This window comes from Bombina bombina, chromosome 1 (genome assembly GCF_027579735.1).
Source record: "Bombina bombina isolate aBomBom1 chromosome 1, aBomBom1.pri, whole genome shotgun sequence".
Lineage (NCBI taxonomy): Eukaryota > Metazoa > Chordata > Amphibia > Anura > Bombinatoridae > Bombina > Bombina bombina.
The window spans coordinates 104827893-104852876 of record NC_069499.1 but is presented as its reverse complement, the minus strand read 5'-3'; the positions used below and the strand labels follow the sequence as shown (position 1 = coordinate 104852876).

Here is a 24984-nt window from a genome sequence, read left to right as displayed (position 1 = left end):
ATCAGACCTGATTAAAAAAACCAGGGCGGGCCGTGGACCGGACACACCGTTGGAGAAAGTAATTTATCAGGTAAGCATAAATTCTGTTTTCTCCAACATAGGTGTGTCCGGTCCACGGCGTCATCCTTACTTGTGGGAACCAATACCAAAGCTTTAGGACACGGATGAAGGGAGGGAGCAAATCAGGTCACCTAAATGGAAGGCACCACGGCTTGCAAAACCTTTCTCCCAAAAATAGCCCCTGAAGAAGCAAAAGTATCAAATTTGTAAAATTTGACAAAAGTGTGCAGTGAAGACCAAGTCGCTGCCTTACATATCTGGTCAACAGAAGCCTCGTTCTTGAAGGCCCATGTGGAAGCCACAGCCCTAGTGGAATGAGCTGTGATTCTTTCAGGAGGCTGCCGTCCGGCAGTCTCATAAGCCAATCGGATAATGCTTTTAAGCCAAAAAGAAAGAGAGGTAGAAGTTGCTTTTTGACCTCTCCTTTTACCAGAACAACAAACAAAGAAGATGTTTGCCTGAAATCTTTAGTGGCCTCTAAATAGAATTTTAGAGCACGGACTACGTCCAAATTGTGTAACAAACGTTCCTTCTTTGAAACTGGATTCGGACACAAAGAAGGTACAACTATCTCCTGGTTAATATTTTTGTTGGAAACCACTTTCGGAAGAAAACCAGGCTTAGTACGCAAAACCACCTTATCTGCATGGAACACCAGATAGGGCGGAGAACACTGCAGAGCAGATAACTCAGAAACTCTTCTAGCAGAAGAAATAGCAACCAAAAACAAAACTTTCCAAGATAATAACTTAATATCTACGGAATGTAAGGGTTCAAACGGAACCCCTTGAAGAACTGAAAGAACTAGATTAAGACTCCAGGGAGGAGTCAAAGGTCTGTAAACAGGCTTGATTCTAACCAGAGCCTGAACAAACGCTTGAACGTCTGGCACAGCTGCCAGCCTTTTGTGAAGTAAAACAGATAAAGCAGAGATCTGTCCCTTCAGAGAACTTGCAGATAATCCTTTCTCCAAACCTTCTTGTAGAAAGGATAGAATCTTAGGAATTTTTATCTTGTTCCATGGGAATCCTTTAGATTCACACCAACAGATATATTTTTTCCATATCTTATGGTAAATTTTTCTAGTTACAGGCTTTCTAGCCTGAATCAGAGTATCTATTACAGAATCTGAAAACCCACGCTTTGATAAAATCAAGCGTTCAATCTCCAAGCAGTCAGTTGGAGGGAAACCAGATTCGGATGTACGAATGGACCTTGAACAAGAAGGTCCTGTCTCAAAGGTAGCTTCCATGGTGGAGCCGATGACATATTCACCAGGTCTGCATACCAAGTCCTGCGTGGCCACGCAGGAGCTATCAAGATCACTGAAGCCCTCTCCTGATTGATCCTGGCTACCAGCCTGGGAATGAGAGGAAACGGTGGGAATACATAAGCTAGGTTGAAGGTCCAAGGTGCTACTAGTGCATCTACTAGAGTCGCCTTGGGATCCCTGGATCTGGACCCGTAACAAGGAACCTTGAAGTTCTGACGAGAGGCCATCAGATCCATGTCTGGAATGCCCCATAATCGAGTTATTTGGGCAAAGATTTCCGGATGGAGTTCCCACTCCCCCGGATGGAATGTCTGACGACTCAGAAAATCCGCTTCCCAATTTTCCACTCCTGGGATGTGGATTTCAGACAAGTGGCAGGAGTGATCCTCCGCCCATTGAATTATCTTGGTCACTTCCTCCATCGCCAGGGAACTCCTTGTTCCCCCCTGATGGTTGATATATGCAACTGTCGTCATGTTGTCTGATTGAAACCTTATGAATTTGGCCTTTGCTAGATGAGGCCAAGCTTTGAGAGCATTGAATATCGCTCTCAGTTCCAGAATGTTTATCGGGAGAAGAGATTCTTCCCGAGACCATAGACCCTGAGCTTTCAGGGGTTCCCAGACCGCGCCCCAGCCCACCAGACTGGCGTCGGTCGTGACAATGACCCACTCTGGTCTGCGGAAGCTCATTCCCTGTGACAGGTTGTCTAGGATCAGCCACCAACGGAGTGAATCTCTGGTCCTTTGATCTACTTGAATCGTCGGAGACAAGTCTGTATAATCCCCATTCCACTGTCTGAGCATGCACAGTTGTAATGGTCTTAGATGAATTCGTGCAAAAGGAACTATGTCCATTGCTGCAACCATCAATCCTATTACTTCCATGCACTGCGCTATGGAAGGACGAAGAACAGAATGAAGTACTTGACAAGAGCTTAGAAGTTTTGATTTTCTGACCTCTGTCAGAAAAATCCTCATTTCTAAGGAGTCTATTATTGTTCCCAAGAAGGAAACTCTTGTTGACGGGGACAGAGAACTTTTTTCTATGTTCACTTTCCATCCGTGAGATCTGAGAAAGGCTAGGACGATGTCCGTATGAGCCTTTGCTTTTGACAGAGACGACGCTTGAATCAGGATGTTGTCCAAGTACGGTACTACTGCAATGCCCCTTGGTCTTAGAACCGCTAGAAGGGACCCTAGTACCTTTGTGAAAATTCTCGGAGCAGTGGCTAATCCAAATGGAAGTGCCACAAACTGGTAATGCTTGTCCAGAAAAGCGAACCTTAGGAACTGATGATGTTCCTTGTGGATAGGAATATGTAGGTACGCATCCTTTAAATCCACCGTGGTCATAAATTGACCTTCCTGGATGGTAGGAAGGATCGTTCGAATGGTTTCCATTTTGAACGATGGAACCCTGAGAAATTTGTTTAGGATCTTGAGATCTAAAATTGGTCTGAATGTTCCCTCTTTTTTGGGAACTATGAACAGGTTGGAGTAAAACCCCATCCCTTGTTCTCCTATAGGAACTGGATGAATTACTCCCATCTTTAACAGGTCTTCTACACAATGTAAGAATGCCTGTCTTTTTATTTGGTTTGAAGATAATTGAGACCTGTGGAACCTTCCCCTTGGGGGTAGTTCCTTGAATTCCAGGAGATAACCCTGAGAAACTATTTCTAGTGCCCAAGGATCCTGAACATCTCTTGCCCAGGCCTGAGCAAAGAGAGAAAGTCTGCCCCCCACCAGATCCGGTCCCGGATCGGGGGCCATCCCTTCATGCTGTTTTGGTAGCAGTGGCAGGCTTCTTGGCCTGCTTACCCTTGTTCCAGCCTTGCATCGGTCTCCAGGCTGGTTTGGGTTGAGAAGTATTACCCTCTTGCTTAGAGGATGTAGAATTAGAGGCTGGTCCGTTTCTGCGAAAGGGACGAAAATTAGTCTTATTTTTAGCCTTAAAAGACCTATCCTGAGGAAGGGCGTGGCCCTTTCCCCCGGTGATGTCTGAAATAATCTCTTTCAAATCAGGACCAAACAGTGTTTTATCCTTGAAAGGGATGTTAAGCAATTTTGTCTTGGAAGACACATCCGCTGACCAAGACTTTAGCCAAAGCGCTCTGCGCACCACGATAGCAAACCCTGAATTCTTCGCCGCTAATCTAGCTAATTGCAAAGCGGCATCTAAAATAAAAGAGTTAGCCAATTTAAGTGCTTGAACTCTGTCCATAACCTCCTCATACGAAGATTCTTTATTGAGCGACTTTTCTAGTTCTTCGAACCAGAAACACGCTGCCGTAGTGACAGGAACAATGCATGAAATTGGTTGTAGAAGGTAACCTTGCTGAACAAACATCTTTTTAAGCAAACCCTCTAATTTTTTATCCATAGGATCTTTGAAAGCACAACTATCTTCTATGGGAATAGTAGTGCGTTTGTTTAGAGTAGAGACCGCCCCCTCGACCTTGGGGACTGTCTGCCATAAGTCCTTTCTGGGGTCGACTATAGGAAATAATTTCTTAAATATAGGGGGAGGAACAAAAGGTATGCCGGGCCTTTCCCACTCCTTGTGTACTATGTCCGCCACCCGCTTGGGTATAGGAAAATCATCGGGGGGCACCGGAACCTCTAGGAACTTGTCCATCTTACATAATTTCTCTGGAATGACCAAATTGTCACAATCATCCAGAGTAGATAATACCTCCTTAAGCAGTGCGCGGAGATGTTCTAATTTAAATTTAAATGTTACAACATCAGGTTCAGCTTGTTGAGAAATTTTTCCTGAATCTGAAATTTCTCCCTCAGACAAAACCTCCCTCCTGGCCCCTTCAGATTGGTGTGAGGGTGTGTCAGAACCGTTATCATCAGCGTCCTCTTGCTCTTCAGTGTTTAAAACAGAGCAATCGCGCTTTCTCTGATAAGTAGGCATTTTAGATAAAATGTTTGCAATAGAATTATCCATAACAGCCGTTAATTGTTGCATGGTAATAAGTATTGGCGCACTAGATGTACTAGGGGCCTCTTGTGTGGGCAAAACTGGTGTAGACACAGAAGGGGATGATGCAGTACCATGCTTACTCCCCCCATTTGAGGAATCATCTTGGGCAATATTATTATCTGTGGCATCATTGTCCCTACTTTGTTTGGACACTATGTCACAATTATCACATATATTTAAATGGGGAGAAACCTTGGCTTTCATACATATAGAACATCGCTTATCTGATGGTTCAGACATGTTAAACAGGCTTAAACTTGTCAACAAAGCACAAAAAACGTTTTAAAATAAAACCGTTACTGTCACTTTAAATTTTAAACTGAAAACACTTTATTACTGAATATGCGAAAAAGCATGAAGGAATTGTTCAAAATTCACCAAAATTTCACCACAGTGTCTTAAAGCCTTAAAAGTATTGCACACCAAATTTGAAAGCTTTAACCCTTAAAATAACGGAACCGGAGCCGTTTTTACATTTAACCCCTATACAGTCCCAGGTATCTGCTTTGCTGAGACCCAACCAAGCCCAGAGGGGAATACGATACCAAATGACGCCTTCTATAAGCTTTTTCAGTGGTTCTTAGCTCCTCACACATGCATCTGCATGCCTTGCTTTCCAAAAACAACTGCGCATTAGTGGCGCGAAAATGAGGCTCTGCCTATGACTAGAAAAGGCCCCCATCTGAAAAAGGTGTCCATACAGTGCCTGCCGTTTTTTAACAACAATCCCCAAGATTATAATAACTATTAAGAGTTATAATCTGCCAAATATGCTTAGCAAAGTAATCGTTTTAGCCCAGAAAAATGTCTACCAGTTTTTTAAGCCCTTATAAAGCCCTTTATTCTTTTACTTAATCTAAGAAAATGGCTTACCGGTCCCCATAGGGGAAATGACAGCCTTCCAGCATTACAAAGTCTTGTTAGAAATGTGGCCAGTCATACCTCAGGCAGAAAAGTCTGCCAACTGCTTCCCCCAACTGAAGTTACTTCATCTCAACAGTCCTGTGTGGAAACAGCAATCGATTTTAGTAACGTTTGCTAAAATCATCTTCCTCTTACAAACAGAAATCTTCATCTCTTTTCTGTTTCAGTGTAAATAGTACATACCAGCACTATTTTAAAATAACAAACACTTGATTGAAGGATAAAAACTACATTTAAACACCAAAAAAACTCTGAGCCATCTCCGTGGAGATGTTGCCTGTGCAACGGCAAAGAGAATGACTGGGGTAGGCGGAGCCTAGGAGGGATCATGTGACCAGCTTTGCTGGGCTCTTTGCCATTTCCTGTTGGGGAAGAGAATATCCCACAAGTAAGGATGACGCCGTGGACCGGACACACCTATGTTGGAGAAAGAGAATGCATGAACACTTTGAATTTGAAATGAGCAGTAAAATAATTTCTAGCAAATTTCAAAGTTAATCCAATTTTCCCTCCACTTGTACAACCATCAGCCAATCACAAAATGCATGTATGTATATACTGTACACTTTTTTGCACATTCTCAGTAGGAGCTGCAGCCTCAGAAAGTTTGCGTATAAAAAAAATTGTGTACATTTTTATAACGGAAGTATATTGGAAAGGATTTTTTTTAATTGCATGATAAGACTGTGCACTCTCAGGATTTGTGAATAAACAGGTCAATTTTGACCCTGAAACGTCAATAAATTTGACCTGTTTATTCAAAAATCCTGAGAGTGCACAGTCTTATTTGTCTATTGTACTTCAATAGTGCACCAAGGTGGATAACCTTTTGGTGGGATTTAAACAACTAAGTGTATATATACACATATACATACACACACAGTATCTCATAAAAGTGAGTACACCCCTCACATTTTTGTAAATATTTTATTATTATTATTATTATCAGGTATTTATAAAGCACAAGCAGATTACGCAGCACTATACAAGTAATAATAAAACATTACAGGGATGCATTACATACACAAACAAACAAGTACAGTATTAGGGTACATTACAGTTGTAGGTGCAATAATTGAGATATACAAAAGGAGAGGAATGCCCTGCCCTTGAGCACAATCAGTAGTTATTCACTTTAAATACAAAGTGGCCTGCAGGTGAAAAAGCTCTCAAGCTTACAATCTAAAGGAGAGGGAATGGACACAAAAGGTAAGGGAGAAGTGAAGTATGTCTGATATAAGGAAGTGTAAACTGAGAGTGAGTGAAGTGTGTGGCTAGTAAATGAGGGTTGGCAAAGTGTAACATAATATGGTAAAGTGGCAGTACAGAGGCTGTGAGTGTGAAGTAGTGTCTCTATCCTGGTTCATTAGTGACAGCTGTACCTAATTACTGTTAGGAGGTGTTTATATATTAAGGTAAACAACAGGGTGGGTGGTGGAGGGAGGATTGGAGGACTAGTGCTTGCAGAGGAGCTGGGATACTGCTGTTAGTGTGTGAGCTTGAAAGTTGCTTTCAGATGAGCTGGGATACTGCTGTTAGTGTGTGAGCTGTAAGAAAGAGAGGGGTAAGGTAAAACTTCCTGTTGATAAAGTGTAGGGGGAGGTGTAGCTTGAAAAAGAGTAGAGGGGAGATTGGAATGTTACAATAATAAAGGTGAAAACCAATTCCATATTAGCCCAACAGATATAAGGGGGAAAAAAGCACTCATTGTCTTGATTGGAGATATCCTTCAGGTAAATTACCTTGAAAGTTGCTTGCAGAGGAGCTGGGATACTGCTGTTAGTGTGTGAGCTTGAAAGTTGCTTGCAGAGGAGCTGGGATACTGCTGTTAGTGTGTGAGCTTGAAAGTTGCTTGCAGAGGAGCTGGGATACTGCTGTTAGTGTGTGAGCTTGAAAGTTGCTTGCAGAGGAGCTGGGATACTGCTGTTAGTGTGTGAGCTTGAAAGTTGCTTGCAGAGGAGCTGGGAAACTGCTGTTAGTGTGTGAGCTTGAAAGTTGCTTGCAGAGGAGCTGTGTGATACTGCTGCTAGTGTGTGAGCTTGAAAGTTGCTTGCAGAGGAGATGGTAACTGCTGTTAGTGTGTGAGCTTGAAAGTTGCTTGCAGAGGAGATGGTAACTGCTGTTAGTGTGTGAGCTGTGAGATATCTTTTCATGTAACACTTGAAATGTAAAGTAGTGAGTTTAGAGTTTGTATAAAACAGTGTAAATTTGCTGTCCACACAAAATAACTCAAAAAAAAGCCATTAATGTCTAAACCGTTGGCAACGAAAGTGAGTACACGCCTAAGTGAAAGTGTCCAAATTGGGCCCAAAATGTCAATATTTTCCATTATTTCCCAGCACTGCCTTAACCCTCTTGGGCATGGAGTTCACCAGAGCTTCACAGGTTACCACTGAAGTCCTCTTCCACTCCTCCATGACAGAGCTGGTGGATGTTAGAGACCTTACACTTCCCCACCTTCCGTTTGAGGATTCCCCACAGATGATCAATAGGGTTTAGGTCTGGAGACATGCTTGGCCAGTCCATCACCTTTACCCTCAGCTTCTTTAGTAAGGCAGTGGTCTTTTTAGAGGTGTGTTTGGGGTCATTATAATGCGGCCCAGTCTCCGAAGGGAGGGGATCATGCTCTGCTTCAGTATGTCACAGCACATGTTGGCATTTATGGTTCCCTCAATGAACTGTAGTTCCCCAGTGCCGGCAGCACTGATGCAGGCCCAGACCATGACACTCCCACCACCATGCTTTACTCTAGGCAAGACACACTTGTCTTTGTACTCCTTACCTGGTTCCAACCACACACGCTTGACACCATCTGAACCAAATAAGTTTATCTTGGTTTCATCGGACCACAGGTCATGATTCCAGTAATCCATGTCTTTAGTCTGCTTGCCTTCAGCAAACTGATTGCGGGCTTTCTTGTGCATCACCTTTAGAAGAGGCTTCCTTCTGGGACGACAGCCATGCAGACCAATTTGATGTAGTGTGCAGCGTATGGTCTGAGCACTGACAGGCTGACACCCCCACCCCTTCAACCTCTGCAGTAATGCTGGCAGCACTCATACGTCTATTTCCCAAAGACAACCTCTGAATATGACGCTAAGCACGTGCACTCAACTTCTTTGGTCGACCATGGCGAGGTCTGTTCTGAGTGGAGCCTGTCCTGTGAAACCGCTGCATGGTCTTGCCCACCATGCTGCAGCTCAGTTTCAGGATCTTGGCAATCTTCTTATAGCCAGGCCATCTTTATGTAGAGCATATCCTCTGAGAATTCTTTGCCATGAGGTGCCATGTTGAACTTCCAGTGACCACTATGAGAGAGTGTGAGAGCGATAACACCAAATTTAACACACCTGCTCCCCATTCACACGTGAGATCTTGTAACACTAACAAGTCACATGACACCAGGGAGGGGGAATGGCTAATTGGGCCCAATTTGGACATTCCACTTAGGGGTGTACTCACTTTTGTTGCCAACGGTTTAGACATTAACGGCTGTGTGTTGAGTTATTTTGAGGGGACAGCAAATTTACACTGCTATACAGGCTGTACACTCACTACTTTACATTGTAGCAAAGTGTCATTTCTTCTGTGTTGTCACATGAAAAGATAATAAAATATTTACAAAAATTTGAGGGGTGTACTCACTTTTGTGGGATACTGTGTGTGTATATATATATATATATATATATATATATATATATATATATATATATACACATATATATATATATATATATATAGTTGTGCTTATAAGTTTACATACCCTGGCAGAATTTATATATAAACCCAAAAATGAGTCTGCTCACCATACCAGACAACCACCTGGGTGCTCACTCGTAAGAATATTCTGAATTCCTATATATTATTAAATTCTTGGGATGAAGAAGTTTAATTTGAAATTTTTATACTTTTTAATGTTTGATAGGAAGCTTAAAATGTTAGGGTTTTAGTGCAAAAAAGTGTATGCATATGTGTACATGTGTAGTGTGTAGTCTTTGGGAAATGTGTGTGTAGTTTTTGTGTGTTGTATGTGTGAAGTGTTTCTGTGGTGTGTAGTGTGTATGTGAGCAGTGTTTGTATGTGTAATGTTTATGTGGCGTATATGTATAGTCTAACTCCTCCAAACACATAGAACGCTACTAGTTAGGTGAAAAATGTTACTAGTCCAGAGGTAATAAGATACTAGTCCACTCCCTGGATTTGTGTATATGAACCAAAATACATTTAGAGACAAAAACACTAGCATGCAATGTTAAAATACTATATCCATGAACCATGCAAAAAGATGTATAAAAACAGTACACCCTGTATCTCATTGTTAACCCTAAATGCCAGCAATAAAATAAAGATTTACATTGGAGATAAATCAATATACATGGGAAGTGCATAGCTAAGTGGTATGACACTTGCTCTGTGGACTGGTACTTATTTTACATATGAGTAAATATTTAGTATGTAATAGCTACACTTAATATGTATGTAAAGCAGTGTCCAAAGAGTGAAACTTTAATCTCTATTTATAGTGATTTCTCTCTGATGTGAATCTACATGTTATTGTGAGCAGAATAGGGTTTTTGTGTTGTGTGTTGCGCATGTGTAGTGTGTGTGTAGTCTGGTTGCTAAGAAACCACTGCATGTATTCGCCATCCTCCAGGCTGCAACACTATACAGAGATATCTGGGACTACAAATCCCACAAACCCATGCTGCTGTATTGTTACTAAGCATGTCTTCACTTATTTTTTTCAGTTACTTGCTTCTACTAAGCATGGTAAAGATACAGGTATGCACCAGGTCAAATTTCCGACATTTCACAATAGTGTAGGTGTAGTTAAAGAAGGTAAACTTTGGAGAATGAAAACCCGTTTTTTTTAAAATACTATTAAAAACAGGGGCACTTCCATTCATCAAAGTTTACAAAGCTGCCGTCTTGATTAAAAACTTACCTCTCTTCTTTGCACAGCCAGAGCAGCTTCCCCCTCCTGGAAATCCTCTCTTCACACGTCATCAATGACTAATCCGTCTTCCTCCAATCACAGCATGGCCTCAGGTAATGACTACCCTGGTGGGAAAGCCGTGATTGGAGGAAGCCGGATTAGTTATTGCTGACGTGTGAATAGAGGATTTCCAGGAGGGGGAAGCTGCTCTGGCTGTGAAAAGAAAAAAAGGTACGTTTTTAATCAAAACGGCTGCTTTGTAAACTTTGATGAATGAAAGTGACCCTGTTTTTAATAGTATTTTTAAAAAAACGGGCTTTCATTCACCAAAGTTTGCCTTCACTTTAAAGGGACATAATACTCATATGCTAAATCACATGAAAGTGATGCAGCATAACTGTAAAAAGCTGACAGGAAAATATCACCTGAGCATGTGAAAAAGGTAGATATTTTACGTCACAACTTCCTCAGCTCAACAGAGTAAGTGCTGTGTATAAAGATTTATCTTCCAGTTACTGCCCAGCTGCAGGTTAAAAAAGAAAAAGAAAAAGAAAAAGGGAAGAAATTAACAGCAGCCAATCAACAGTGCTGAGGTCATGAACTCTTTTACTGTGATCTCATGAGATTTCATAGTAACCTTCCTTAAACTGAATAGGGAAATAACATGAGTGTGCATGAAGCTCGCTCCCTTGCAGGTCCCGGGACAGACATACTGATTTGCTGCTTAACCCTTTCAGTACTAACAACGGCTCTGAACCGTTGCAGAATTTCCCACTCAGGTGTTAACGACGGCTCAGAGCCGTCGCTAGCACTCTCCCACCTTGAGGGAGATCTGGGGGCTCCTATCCCGGCAATTGGGTCTGTATAGTGACAGGCATCGCCGGGGCTTCACGTTTAGTGCGGTTACGTCACGTGCAATGACGTGATGACGTCACTGCGCAACTTTATTTAAAAATGACAATGACAAGTATAGGGAAAGGGGGTATGCTGCTTAGAAGCCGGCATCTAAGCAGCAACAGACCCCCAAGACCCACCGCTGGAAAGGTAATCGCCTAACCTTTCCAACGGTGTAAGTCTTGGGGATCTGAAAAAAAATAGTTAAAAATATATATATATTTAAAAAAAAAAAACACTAAAAAAACCAAACCTTAAATAAGCTTAGCACCCAGGTGGAAAAGTGCTTAGCACTCAAAGGGTTAAAGTCCTTTACAATGGGGTTTGAATACTTAGGACATTTTGAGGTAAAATATCTTTGTTTTTTACATAGAGATGCTCAGGTGATATTTTATAGTCAGCTTTTTACAGCTATGCTGCAGCATTTTTAAGTGTTTAAACATTTGGGTATCATGACCCTTTAATTGACCTCTATCGAGAAAGCTAATTCCAGAGCCTTCCTTTTACCTATGCAGAAATAAGAAACTGAGAAAGTATCAAAGACTTGCTTCCTGCCTCTGGACTGTGGATATAAAAGTACACTACAAATGAGTACAGTTTTTTTAATACATTTTCTTAAAGTGACAGTACTGTACCTGTGCATGAAATTGCAGAAAAACTAAATGTATGCTTACCTGAAATGTATTTTTTTTCCGGACATGGAGAGTCCACGATCTCATTCCAATTTACTAGTGGAATATTCAAATCCTGGCCAGCAGGAGGAGGCAAAGAGCACCCCAGCAGAGCTGTTAAATGTCACTTCCCTTACCCATAACCCCCAGTCATTCTGCTTAAGGAAAACAGAAAAAGAAGATAAAACAAGGGTATAGAGGTGCCTGAGGTTTGTACAAAAAAACTGCCGTCTTAAATTTAAATAAGGGCGGGTCGTGTACTCTCCATGCCCGGAAATAAATAAATGTATCAGGTAAGCATAAATTTTATTTTATTTCCTATGGCATGGAGAGTCCACAATTTCATTCCAATTACTAGTAGGAACCAATACACAAGCTAGAGGACAGAGAATTAAAGGGAGGGCGAACAAGACAGGCGAACCTAAACAGAAGGCACCACCGCTTGAAGAACTTTTCTCCCAAAAGAAGCCTCAGCCAAGGAAAAAGTATCAAATGTGTAGAATTTGGAAAAGGTATGCAAAGAGGACCAAGTAGCCCCCATGCTAATTTGCTGCACAGAAGCTTTGTTTTTTGAAAGCCCAGGAAGAAGAGACAGTCCTAGTGGAATGAACCGTAATTCTCTCAGGAGGCTGTTGTCCAGCTGTCTCATAAGCTAAACGGATAACACTTCTCAACCAGAAAGAAAGAATAGTAGAAGAGGCCTTCAGACCCTTATACTTACCAGAGAAAACACTGAACAGGGCAGAAGATTGCCGAAAATCTTTAGTTACTTGAAGGTAAAATTTTAGAGCACACATAGCATCCAGGTTATGCAAAAGACGTTCCTTCTGGGAAGAAGGATTGGGACGAAAATAAGGAACAACAATTTCCTGATTAATATTACGATCCGACACTACCTTAGGAAGAAAACCCATCTTGGTACGAAGGACCGCATTATCCGCATGAAGAAAAAAGGTAAGGGGAATCACACTGCAGAGCCGAAAGCTCTGAAACTCTGCAAACAGAAGAAATAGCAAGAAGAAACAAAACCTTCCAAGATAACAATTTAATATCAACAGAATGCATTGGCTCAATTGGGGCCTGCTGCAAAACTTTAATAACAAGATTAAGGCTCCAAGGTTTAAACACAGGCCTGATTCTGACCAAAGCCTGAACAAAAGATTGAATATCTGGCAAATCTGTGCAAAAGAATAGACAGTGCAGAAATCTGACCCTTCCGAGTGCTGACTGACAAACCTTTCTCCAGGCCTTTCTAAAGAAAAGACAAAATTCGGGGGAACCCTTACCCTACTCCAAGAGAAACCTTTTGATTCACACCAATAAAAAAAGTATTTATGCCATACCTTATGGTAAATTTTACGAGTAACAAGTTTACGAGCCTGAAGCATGGTATCAATGACCTTCTCAGAGAAGCCACGCCTAGCCAAAACTAGGCGTTCGATTTCCAAGCAGTCAGCATCAGAGAATCCAGATTTGGGTGGAGGAAAGGACCCTGAAGTAGAAGGTCCCTCCTCAGAGGAAACTTCCAAGGTGGAAGAGATGACATCTTCACCAGATCCTGCAAGGCCAGGCAGGAGCTATTAGAATCACAGGTGCCCTTCTCTTGTTTGATACGAGCAATGACTCTTGGAAGGGGAACAAACTGACGAAAAAGGTATGCTAAATCGAAGATCCAAGGGACTGCCAGCGCGTCTATCAGAGCGGTTTGAGGATCTCTTGATCTTGAACCATACTTTGGAAGCTTGGCGTTCTGACGCAACGCCATCAAATCCAACTCCGTAACCCCCACCTGAGAGTTATCATTGTGAATACATCCGGATGGAGAGCCCACTCTCCGGGATGAAAGGTCTGGCTGCTCAAGAAATCCGCTTCCCAGTTGTCCACCCCTGGAATGTGGATGGCAGATAGAAGACAATCGTGAGATTATGCCCACTGAAGAATGCGGGTCACTTCCTTCATTGCCACCAAGGTGATGTTGTCCAATTGGAATCTGATAAACCGGACCAAGGCTAGTTGAGGCCAAGCTGTCAAGGCATTGAAGATTGCTCTCAACTCTAAGATGTTTATGGGAAGAGAAGACTCTTCTCACGTCCAAAGGCCCTGAGTATTTAAGGAGCCCCAAAATGCCCCCCACCCAAGTAGGCTGGCATCCGTGGTCACAATCACCCAAGAAGGTCTTAGAAAGCATGTACCCCGAGACATATGGTCCTGTGAAGTCAACCATGAGAGTTTCTTGTTAGGGGATCCAGATCTATTCTCTGCGAAAGATCTGAGTGGTCTCCATTCCATTGACTGAGCATGCATAGCTGCAGAGGTCTCAGATAGAACTGGGAAAATTAAATGATGTCCATGGAAGAAACCATCAAACCAATCACCTCCATGCATTGAGTCACTGATAGATGGATAGATAACCAAAGTGAAAGGCAAGAAGCAAGAAGTTTGGATTTTCTGACATCCGTTAGAAAAATTTTCATAGATAGAGAATCTATAATTGTTTCCAAGAAACACACCCTTGTATCTGGAACTAGGGAACTCTTCTCCAGATTCACTTTCCACCCATGGAAACGTAGACTAGACAACAACATCTCTGTATGAGATCTTGCTAGATGAAAAGATGATGCTTGAACCAAGATGTCGTCCAGGTAAGGCGCCACCGCTATCTCTTGAGATCTGACCACCGCCAAAAAGGGCCCCTAGAACCTTTGTGAAGATTCTGGGAGCCGAAGCTAGGCAAAAGGGACGGGCAACAAACTGGAAATGTTTGTCCAGCAATACAAACTTAAGAAACTGGTAATGTTCCCTGTGGATGGGAACATAAAGATATGCGTTACAGTTATGTAAATACACTTTTTACCTCTGTGATTACCTTATATCTAAGCCTCTGCAAACTGCCCCCTTATTTTGGTTCTTTTGACAGACATCCATTTTAGCCAATCAGAGCTGGCTCACCAGAACTCCACGTGCATGAGCACAGTGTTATCTATATGACACACGAGCTAACACCCTCTAGTGGTGAAAAACTGTCAAAATGCCCTGAGAGAAGAGGCGGCTTAGAAATTAGCATATGAACCTCCTAGGTTTAGCTTTCAACTAAGAACACCAAGAGAACAAAGCAAAATTGGTAATAAAAGTAAATTGGAAAATTGTTTAAAATTACATTCTCTACCTGAATCATGTAAGTTTATTTTGGACTAGACTGTCCCTTTAAGTGCTGACCATCAATACCTAGAAGGCAAGAGCACTTACCTGTGGATCCAGCAGCAGGGCTGGAACAGCTTCTTAGGTGTGACAGATCACCACTTCTGTCAGGGACCTGAAGAAAAAGAAAAAACAGATTTTCTATAAAGGGGTAGCAATGGTTAGAAATAAAGCAAAGACCATTTTGCTGCTTTCTAACTGCTAATAGCTACCATTACTCTTACTAAGAGATTGACATGGACACAGCTTGACCCCCAATCCTTGCTTGCAGGCAAAAGTACACATTAAAGGATTAAATATCTTCAGACACCATCTTCGCACATCCTCCGTGACAGAGGCAAGAGAATGACTGGGGATTATGGGTAAGGGAAGTGACACAACAGCCCTGTTGGGCTGCTCTTTGTCTCCTCCTGCTGGCCAGGAGTTGAATATACCACTAGTATGACTTGGAATGAAATAGTTGACTCTCCATGCCATAGGAAAGAAAAAAAACTGTAATTCATCCAAAAAGGGCTGTAACATGTTAAACTATTTTGTCATGCTTGACTGTTATCTTGAAGCTAAAAGGCAATGGTTCACTTGGTGATAAGAATTTCCAAGAAGACTTACAGTGTGAGTTTATGCACAGCTATCATGCCTAAATAGAAAACCACTGTAACATCAAAATAAAGTGAAAATGTTCCTAAAAAGCAACGCAGAAATGAAAGTTATTCGCAGAATTGAAGATGGTGAGACACATGTAGATATGAAACTGTGCCCACAGTAATGACAAATTCAGATAAAAATAAGAGTCAGTACAACAAAAGCAAGGTAGAGGAGAATACGCTTTTACAAATAATGGATAAATTATTGCCACTGTGGGTTGCTTTACATTAAAAAAAAACATTCCAGTGATTAAATTTGTTATTACTGACAATCCAAAGTAAATTTTTGAAGATCGTAGGAAAAAAACAAAAAAAAACAAAGAGGATGAAGATAATAAGTTTTTGGGTAGTAAGGGATGGTTCGAAACAAGTGCCGCAGTATGAAACTAACTAGGGAGGGGGCAAATCCAGATGCTGAGGCTGCTGTAGCATTTCCTACAGATTTTCAAGCCATTATACCGGAAGGTAATTATCGTCCTGATCTAATTGTTAACATTTTCAAGACTGGGCTTTATTGGAAGAAACTGTCATCAAAAACCTTCATTGCCCATGAAGAGCAGTCTGCACCAGTTTTCAAGGCTGCAAAAGATAGAAACATTTGCTACTATCAGAAATGTTAGTCTGACACTTATTTTGTCCCCACTCTGGTGGCAAAGCTCTTAAATAATGCCTCTGGTCATCCTGGAAACTTTGATGCAGTTAGAACACGTCTAGAAGTCAATGTTGTTCACATGCCACAAAATATCACATCAGTTTTGCAACCTATGGACCAAGGGATTAGATTCAACTATAAAAGATTACTGGTGTAAGTTCAAAATTTTAAAGGGCATTAAAAACATTAATGCAGGTTGAGAGGAAGTCACATTCAAATGTTTAAAAGAAGTGGCACAAACTTTTACCAGAATTTATGCACAACTTTGCAAGAGTAGAGCCATCTGAAAACATAGTTGAATGTTTTAGTAGGCTGGCACAAGAAGGTTGGTTGAGGGAGGTTACAGCTGATGACTTAAGAGTTATTGGATAGCTAAAAAAGCAGCTTTCCAAAGAAGATTTGGAAGAATTGGCTGAAGAACTAAGAAAGCAGAATGAGTAAGGAAAAAGATGAGGTGGAAGAGGTTCCTCTAAATCTATAAAAACAAAATTACCTACAGCGTATCCTTTCAGACATGGAAACCCTTATTGATGAGCTTGAAATTTATTTATTTTTATATATTTTTATTGAGGTTTTTTTGTCAAAACAAACAATTAGCAATTGCCAATACACATCATGACAAACAAAGATTAACACAGGGTAAACTGCTGACACGTGTCAAATGAATATACATAAGAATTGGATGAAAAATTACTTTCACATAGTATACGATAAGTGCTATATTAACTAGACACCTACTACCTGGTGTAAGCGACCACTGTTGGGCCACCTAGATTTACCATGATCAGAATACAGAGTAGGTAGACATGACTTAAGGAGGACCTCTTATGGGTCCCTATTGAAAAACCTCTATTTTTTCTTTTTATATGAAAAATATCAATATAAAAGTAAAATAGTATACTATAATATATTCTAAACTCCGTTAGTAGAAAATAGGATCCACTGTGAAGCCTTCCAACCAGTACCTCAAGGCATTTGCTGCTTTTGATTCGGACTCACAAAGGTCTCTAAAATATATTGTATGGAGAGAAACTCGATAGAACTGTTTAAGGAGGCCTACTAGTCTAAATGAAAAAGGTGGGACCCGTATTGTGGTGTTACGTAAAGTAGGAGAGAGTACTAATGGAGTGAAGGAGGGTGCAGTATAAGTAAGAGAAACCGCTAAGTTAGTTCTCCTTGGCTAGGAGATGCGTTGCAGAGAGGGGGGGGGGGAGGTGGTAAGATAAATGCGATAAATAGAATATATGCCAGAGGATCCTTTTAAAATACCGGGTATCAATTATGATGTTGCTATGTTAAGGAGAGAAATTAGTGGGGTTGTAAAAAAGATAGGGTGTGTATGGGTATTATAGACTCATCTGGCTAATAATGATGGTCCTGCTGACCTAACTAGATAATGGGTATAATTGGGAGAATTGAAGCTTATGAGATGCCAGTAAGTCAGGTGTGGGGGGTGTTATTGCGAAAAACATACCAGCTTACAGGGACACCCCAACAGCCTCATATCAACTAATGGGTAGGGGAAGGAATGAAATATTAACCTTTTGGATCGTATGGTGAGGCCAATATGTGGCTCTAGGGATAGGAGGCCTATGCGAGTTGCAGTAGTAAATACGAGTGTTAATTTTTATGGGGATGCAACAATTAAAAAGAAGGGGGGTGTATTATAGTAGGGGAGGGGGGGAGGTAGGAATTTGGGTGAGACAAATGGGATGTGGCCAATATACATTATACGCTGGCAGGTATATACTTAATGGCTGTTATAGGAGCCCTAATAGAACCTATATGGTGTGTACACATAAACCTAATACAAAGGTCTCAATTAAAGGTGAGAGCTTACACTCCATTGGAATCGTGCTTGAGGGGGACTTGCCGCCTCGGCCACTGGCAGCCCGCCCCCCATACAGAAAGATTATTAACATTAATGTAGAGGCGTTCCAATGGAATGAAAAAAGAGACATATAACTTAGACCTCTGAACCAGACTCTCTGCGGTAGTAAAAAGATGTGTGGGGAATTTCAACAAGGTAAGGTAATGCAGGCAGGGTAGTCACAAATGCATGCTCATAAAAAGAAATCCAACCAGATATATATGAGAGTACATAGGGGGTCAATACTAAATAGCCTCAGGATAACTCCTGCAGCAAAAAAATAATAAACATATCAACTGTCTGTAAGAGCTGTCTATGATAAGAAAGGTCATCACCAAATTATCTATAAATATATTTGTATACTGGCTCCTAAGTTGCCCTGTGCTGACATTAACAGTTTAGTCACTAACTGGAGCAATCAAATCCGCATTGATGCAGAGTACAGCTCATGTATGGATAGCTATTAGGCTGCTAAATAGATGTAAACAAGAGGTGACGATAAACATATGTACAATGCAAGTGAGTCAAATAACATATAGGACCTCATCTCTTTGACTAGAGTCAGTAAGCAAAAAAACTACATTAGCAATCGGTGTGCAAGAACTCCACTCACCATCCCACATATACCTAAAGCGATTATTGCATATAATTTTCAACCTTTTGCAAGCAAATTGTTGAACAAAGAAACAAATACAGCTTTTAAAAATGGCTCTAAGAATACAGTCACAAGGGTTAATTTTGGCCTTAATATCATGGAGCATTGCTGAAACGCAAGTACGAGCTAGGTCCTTGCTATGGAGACCCCTTTGAACTGTCACAGCAAGTTCAACCAAGACCAGATTTATATAGTTCGTCTGAAGCATTTTGCTGGTGCAATGTACATATGGGGAGAGCGGACTGGACTGCAAAGTACGGCAAAATGGCAAGACGTGGGGTCCACTTCCATACATAAACATCAATACATGTTGTAGAGTAATAACAGTAAGGCAGAACTATAATAATCTTTGGGAGGCAGCAAAACATATTAGAGGGTAGAGGTGAGCAGGTAATGTCGAGGAATAAGGACATAGACAGTTAAGTCAGTGAGGAGAACATGCGTGGTATATAGTTCTGAGGCCATAATAAGTAAGTTTACCCCACTCCGGTGATCAATGATACAGAACAGTCTCTAGCCCTGTGAACCACAGCTTCAGGTTGTAAGGGCTCTCCAGTGCTTGTTTCTGTACAATCTGTTATTCTAAATTGGGAACCCAAAGAGATTAACAGAAGGTTCCCCACTCTGATGGTAACGCTGTTGCAGTCACCATTCGCTGTAGCCGCTAGAAAGTAGTAACTCACCGCATCAATGTCTTTGTAATCACTCTCCAGCTCACTGAATGCGGTCGGACCAAGTGAAGCCTCCACGCGATGTATAGATAGGCTGGTAACAGGTGCTCGCTTTGTAGCTGCACCCTGCTCCGGTTTAACATCAGCCCTGTCAGCCTTCTCCCCATCCATCCTTGCGTCTCCGGCTCTCAAAATTGGGTTGATCCCAAAAGCCTGCACAGTATGCTGCATCTCTCGTACCCCCTGCAGTGACCCCGTAGATGCGACACCAACATCCTCTTTCTGCTGGGAGGGCAAGGTATTTAGATTCTGCAGCGGTCGTACTAATAGGGCAGAAACCCACGCGGTAAGATGTATCTCAAGGCTCTGGAAGTACTCGTCAATGAGCTGCCGCCCATGTCGTTGCCAGGCCTCCATATTAATGCTGCGCCACAAGTACAGTAGGTGAATTACTTGTTAAGGGAACCACCGCTGTTCTGAAAACTGCAGAGTGACCGTGGCTAAGCTGGCCCGTGTGACTGGGGAGAATAAATAGTGTATTCCTCTGGATCCACAAGCGATATTTGTCTCTTCTGCCTCAGGGCTCAGTGAATAAAGTGGCAGTGTTCACCACATGGCGAAGTTGAAGAGCCAAAAATTTTTATGTACGACCCCTGTATAGAGCTCTAGCCTGTCCTGTGTACTGAGGTGAATGTGTCTTATCTTTAGAATAATAAAATAATGGATTGGAGGGTAAAATGTCTAAGTATATCCCATACTTTAGTCTATATGCCAGGAGCTCTGCTCAGGCACGTCTGGTCTCTCCGGCAGTTGGCTCCGCCCCGATGAGCTTGAAATTGACCACTACTGGCAGCGAACTGCTAAAGTGAAAAGGAGCATAATGGTATCCCTTGGCCGACCCTTACGCTGAGATTATCCAAGAAAAAAAAAAAAGCCAATCTCGGCAGTCAACATTGCATGCTTTCTTTAAGAAAGGGAAAATCCTCAATCAGGATCTTCATTAGAGTAGTAAATCTCTGAATTATGCCACTGTTAACAAAAGTCAATGGTTTACACTTTTGTTTACAGAAAAATATATTTGGTTAATGTGCTGTACTTAACCTATTTTGTTTGATTCAACATAGTTTAATTCAACATAGTTTGATTATACATATAGTGTTGTGTGGTTATATTATACGGTTTATAATACTGTTTAGCATTCATATAATTCATTTCAAAACTATAAATATAATGTATTATGATACTAATGTCAATTTTGTGAGGGGCCTGGAACATACCTCCTTCACTTCCCATTAGCTTACATTATTATACTTGAGTTTAGTTTATGCTGTTTTTGTTTTTCCTTCAGGAACAGAAACCTGGCATAATGTAAGGGCTATCTGTGTATCAAACTATGAGACTTTAAACCTTTTATAAATAACTCTATTATTGCATACTAAACATTGATATGTATGTAATAACTACATTATTACATACATATCTAGATTATTACATACTAAACAACTATTATTTCATACTAAACAACTATTATTACATACTAAGCAATTACTTTATTACATACATATCTACATTTTTACATACTAAGCAACAACATTATTACATACTAAGCAACTACATTATCACATACTAAGCAACTACATTATCACATACTAAAAAACTACATTATCACATACATGTGCTTTCCAATGTTGGATCTGGCTACAGAGGAATGTTTAGCACACTTGGGGTCTGCAGGCTTCCTTTGAAAATTATGCAGATTGTGTGACCTGTGCCAACGGTAGCACTAGTTGTGCCCTTTATGTTGGAAGTGACCCTTCAGCTGAATTGAGCCAAATGTAGAATATGACCATTGTATAGCACCAACACTTGAGGGATGTTGAGATAATCTGCATGAAGCTCTTTCGGACCAAAAAAATGCATCTCTGATAGATTGCTAAGATATACCTAGGTCCAAAAAAATTGACTCTTTCCTGAAGTAGCTGAATACTTTGTGTTCCTCTTGATGTCTGAGGTTGACACAGTCATGTGAAAAAATCTTTATAGACATTACCTTCAAGAGATGCCAACGCTACAGCTCTTCTCTCTAAGACACTGATAGAAAGTTGGGTATCTCTGTTGAGCCACTGATTCTAATTGTGGTGATCTTAAAATAAAGCTACACAACCATAGGAGATTGAGCCTGTAGTTAAAAATATGCAACTGGTGTCTGAAAAGAGGAGACCTCTTTCTATATTCTGTGCGTTTATCTATTGAACTAGATTTCATCCTCAGTAAACTGGAAATGGAATTTATTATATTTTTGACATGTTGCTTCCATCTAGGGAGGATGTACTCCAACACGGTTTCCCCTGCCACCATATGCATTTCATTATGTCAAATGACTCTCTCACAGAGAAACCCCTTAAATAAGTGAAAGAATTATCTTTTAAATGTTTTGAAGAAGAAATTATGCTGCTGAAAACGGATCTCTGGTAGACTGACGATCTAAAACAGTAGGGAGGTCTGCTTTATGAAAAAACAGAATTTATGCTTACCTGATAAATTACTTTCTCTTGCGGTGTATCCAGTCCACGGATTCATCCTTTACTTGTGGGATATTCTCATTCCCTACAGGAAGTGGCAAAGAGAGCACACAGCAGAGCTGTCCATATAGCTCCCCTTCTAGCTCCAACCCCCAGTCATGCGACCAAAGGTTAGGAAGAAAAAGGAGAAATCATAGGGTGCAGTGGTGACTGTAGTTTAAATAAAAAAATTTTACCTGACTTAAATGCCATGGCGGGCCGTGGACTGGATACACTGCAAGAGAAAGTAATTTATCAGGTAAGCATAAATTCTGTTTTCTCTTGCAAGGTGTATCCAGTCCACGGATTCATCCTTTACTTGTGGGATACCAATACCAAAGCTTTAGGACACGGATGAAGGGAGGGAACAAGACAGGTACCTTAAACGGAAGGCACCACTGCTTGCAAAACCTTTCTCCCAAAAATAGCCTCCGAAGAAGCAAAAGTATCGAATTTGTAAAATTTGGAAAAAGTATGCAGTGAAGACCAAGTCGCTGCCTTACAAATCTGTTCAACAGAAGCCTCATTTTTGAAAGCCCATGTGGAAGCCACTGCTCTCGTAGAATGAGCAGTAATTGTTTCAGGAGGCTGCTGGCCAGCAGTCTCATAGGCCAAACGGATGATGCTTTTCACCCAAAAGGAAAGAGAGGTAGCAGTCGCTTTCTGACCTCTCCTCTTACCAGAATAGATAACAAACAAGGAGGATGTTTGTCTGAAATCCTTAGTTGCTTGTAAATAGAACTTTAAAGCACGAACTACATCAAGATTGTGTAACAGACGTTCCTTCTTCGAAGAAGGATTAGGACACAGAGAAGGAACAACTATTTCCTGGTTAATATTCTTGTTAGAAACAACTTTAGAAAGAAAAAGAAAACCAGGCTTGGTACGCAAAACTACCTTATCTGCGTGGAACACCAGGTAAGATGAATCACACTGTAAGGCAGATAATTCTGAAACTCTTCGAGCAGAAGAGATAGCTACCAGAAACAAAACTTTCCAAGATAACAACTTAATGTCTATGGAATGTAAAGGTTCAAACGGAATCCCTTGAAGAACTGAAAGAACTAGATTTAGACTCCATGGCGGAGCCACAGGTTTATAGACAGGCTTGATTCTGACTAAAGCCTGAGCAAACACTTGAACGTCTGGTACCTCTGCCAGAAGCTTGTGTAAAAGAATAGACAGAGCAGATATCTGTCCCTTTAAGGAACTAGCTGACAATCCTTTCTCCAATCCTTCTTGGAGGAAAGACAATATCCTGGGAATCCTAATCTTACTCCATGAGTAACCCTTGGATTCACACCAACCCAGATATTTCCGCCATATCTTATGGTAGATTTTCCTGGTGACAGGCTTTCTAGCCTGAATCAGAGTATCTATAACTGACTCAGAGAAACCATGCTTTGATAGAATTAAGCGTTCAATCTCCAAGCAGTCAGACGTAGAGAAACTAGATTTGGATGCTTGAATGGACCCTGAATTAGCAGATCCTGCCTCATTGGCAGTGTCCATGGTGGGACAGATGACATGTCCACTAGGTCTGCATACCAAGTCTTGCGTGGCCACGCAGGCGCTATCAGAATCACCAAAGCCTTCTCCTGCTTGATTCTGGCGACCAGACGAGGGAGAAGGGGAAACAGTGGAAAAACATAAGCCAGATTGAAGGACCAAGGCGCTGCTAGAGCATCTATCAATACCGCCTTGGGGTCCCGGGACCTGGACCCGTAGAGAGGAAGTTTGGTGTTCTGACGGGACGCCATCAGATCCAACTCTGCAGTGCCCCATAGCTGAGTCAGCTGGGCAAACACCTCCGGGTGAAGTTCCCTCTCCCCCGGGTGAAAAGTCTGACAACTTAGGAAATCCGCCTCCCAGTTGTCTACTCCTGGTATGTGAATTGCTGAGAGCTGGCAGGAGTGATCCTCCGCCCACTTTATTATTTTGGTTACTTCCATCATCGCTAGGGAACTCTTTGTTCCCCCCTGATGATTGACGTAAGCTACAGTCGTGATGTTGTCCGACTGAAATCTGATTAATTTGGCCGCAGCTAGTTGAGGCCATGCCTGAAGAGCGTTGAATATTGCCCTCAGTTCCAGAATGTTTATCGGGAGAAGCTTTTCTTCCCGAGACCATAAGCCCTGAGCTTTCAGGGAGTCCCAGACCGCCCCCCAGCATAACAGACTGGCGTCGGTCGTTACAATGATCCACTCTGGTCTGCGGAAACATATTCCCTGAGACAGGTGATCCTGAGACAACCACCAGAGAAGAGAATCTCTGGTCTCCTGGTCCAACTGAATTTGAGGAGACAAATCTGCATAATCCCCATTCCACTGTTTGAGCATGCATAGTTGCAGTGGTCTGAGGTGTATCCGAGCAAAAGGGACTATGTCCATTGCCGCTACCATTAATCCGATTGTCTCCATGCACTGAGCCACAGATGGCCGGGGAATGGAATGAAGAACTCGGCAAGTAGTTAAGAGTTTTAATTTTCTGACCTCCGTCAGAAATATTTTCATTTCTACCGAGTCTATTAGGAAGGGAACCCTTGTGAGAGGGGAAAGGGAACTCTTTTTGATGTTCACCTTCAACCGTGAGACCTCAGAAAGGCCAATACAATCTCAGAGTGAGACTTGGCTCTTTGGAAGGACGGCGCCTGAATTAAGATGTCGTCTAGGTAAGGCGCCACTGCTATGCCCCGCGGTCTTAGAACCGCCAGGAGGGACCCTAGCACCTTTGTGAAAATTCTGGGAGCAGTGGCTAAGCCGAAAGGAAGAGCCACAAACTGGTAATGCTTGTCCAGAAAGGCGAACCTGAGAAACTGGTGATGATCTTTGTGGATAGGAATGTGTAGGTATGCATCCATTAGATCCACGGTAGTCATATATAGACCTTCCTGGATCATTGGTAAGATTGTCCGAATGGTCTCCATTTTGAATGATGGGACTCCTAGGAATCTGTTTCGAATTTTTAGATCCAGGATGGGT

At 41.7% G+C, this 24984-nt stretch overlaps 1 protein-coding gene across 1 annotated transcript in view; it reads right to left on the bottom strand.

Moving 5' to 3' along the window:
• The window catches only part of NRDE2 (NRDE-2, necessary for RNA interference, domain containing), a 185180-nt gene that overhangs the window by 28142 nt on the left and 132054 nt on the right, over positions 1-24984 (bottom strand). The window lies entirely within an intron of this gene.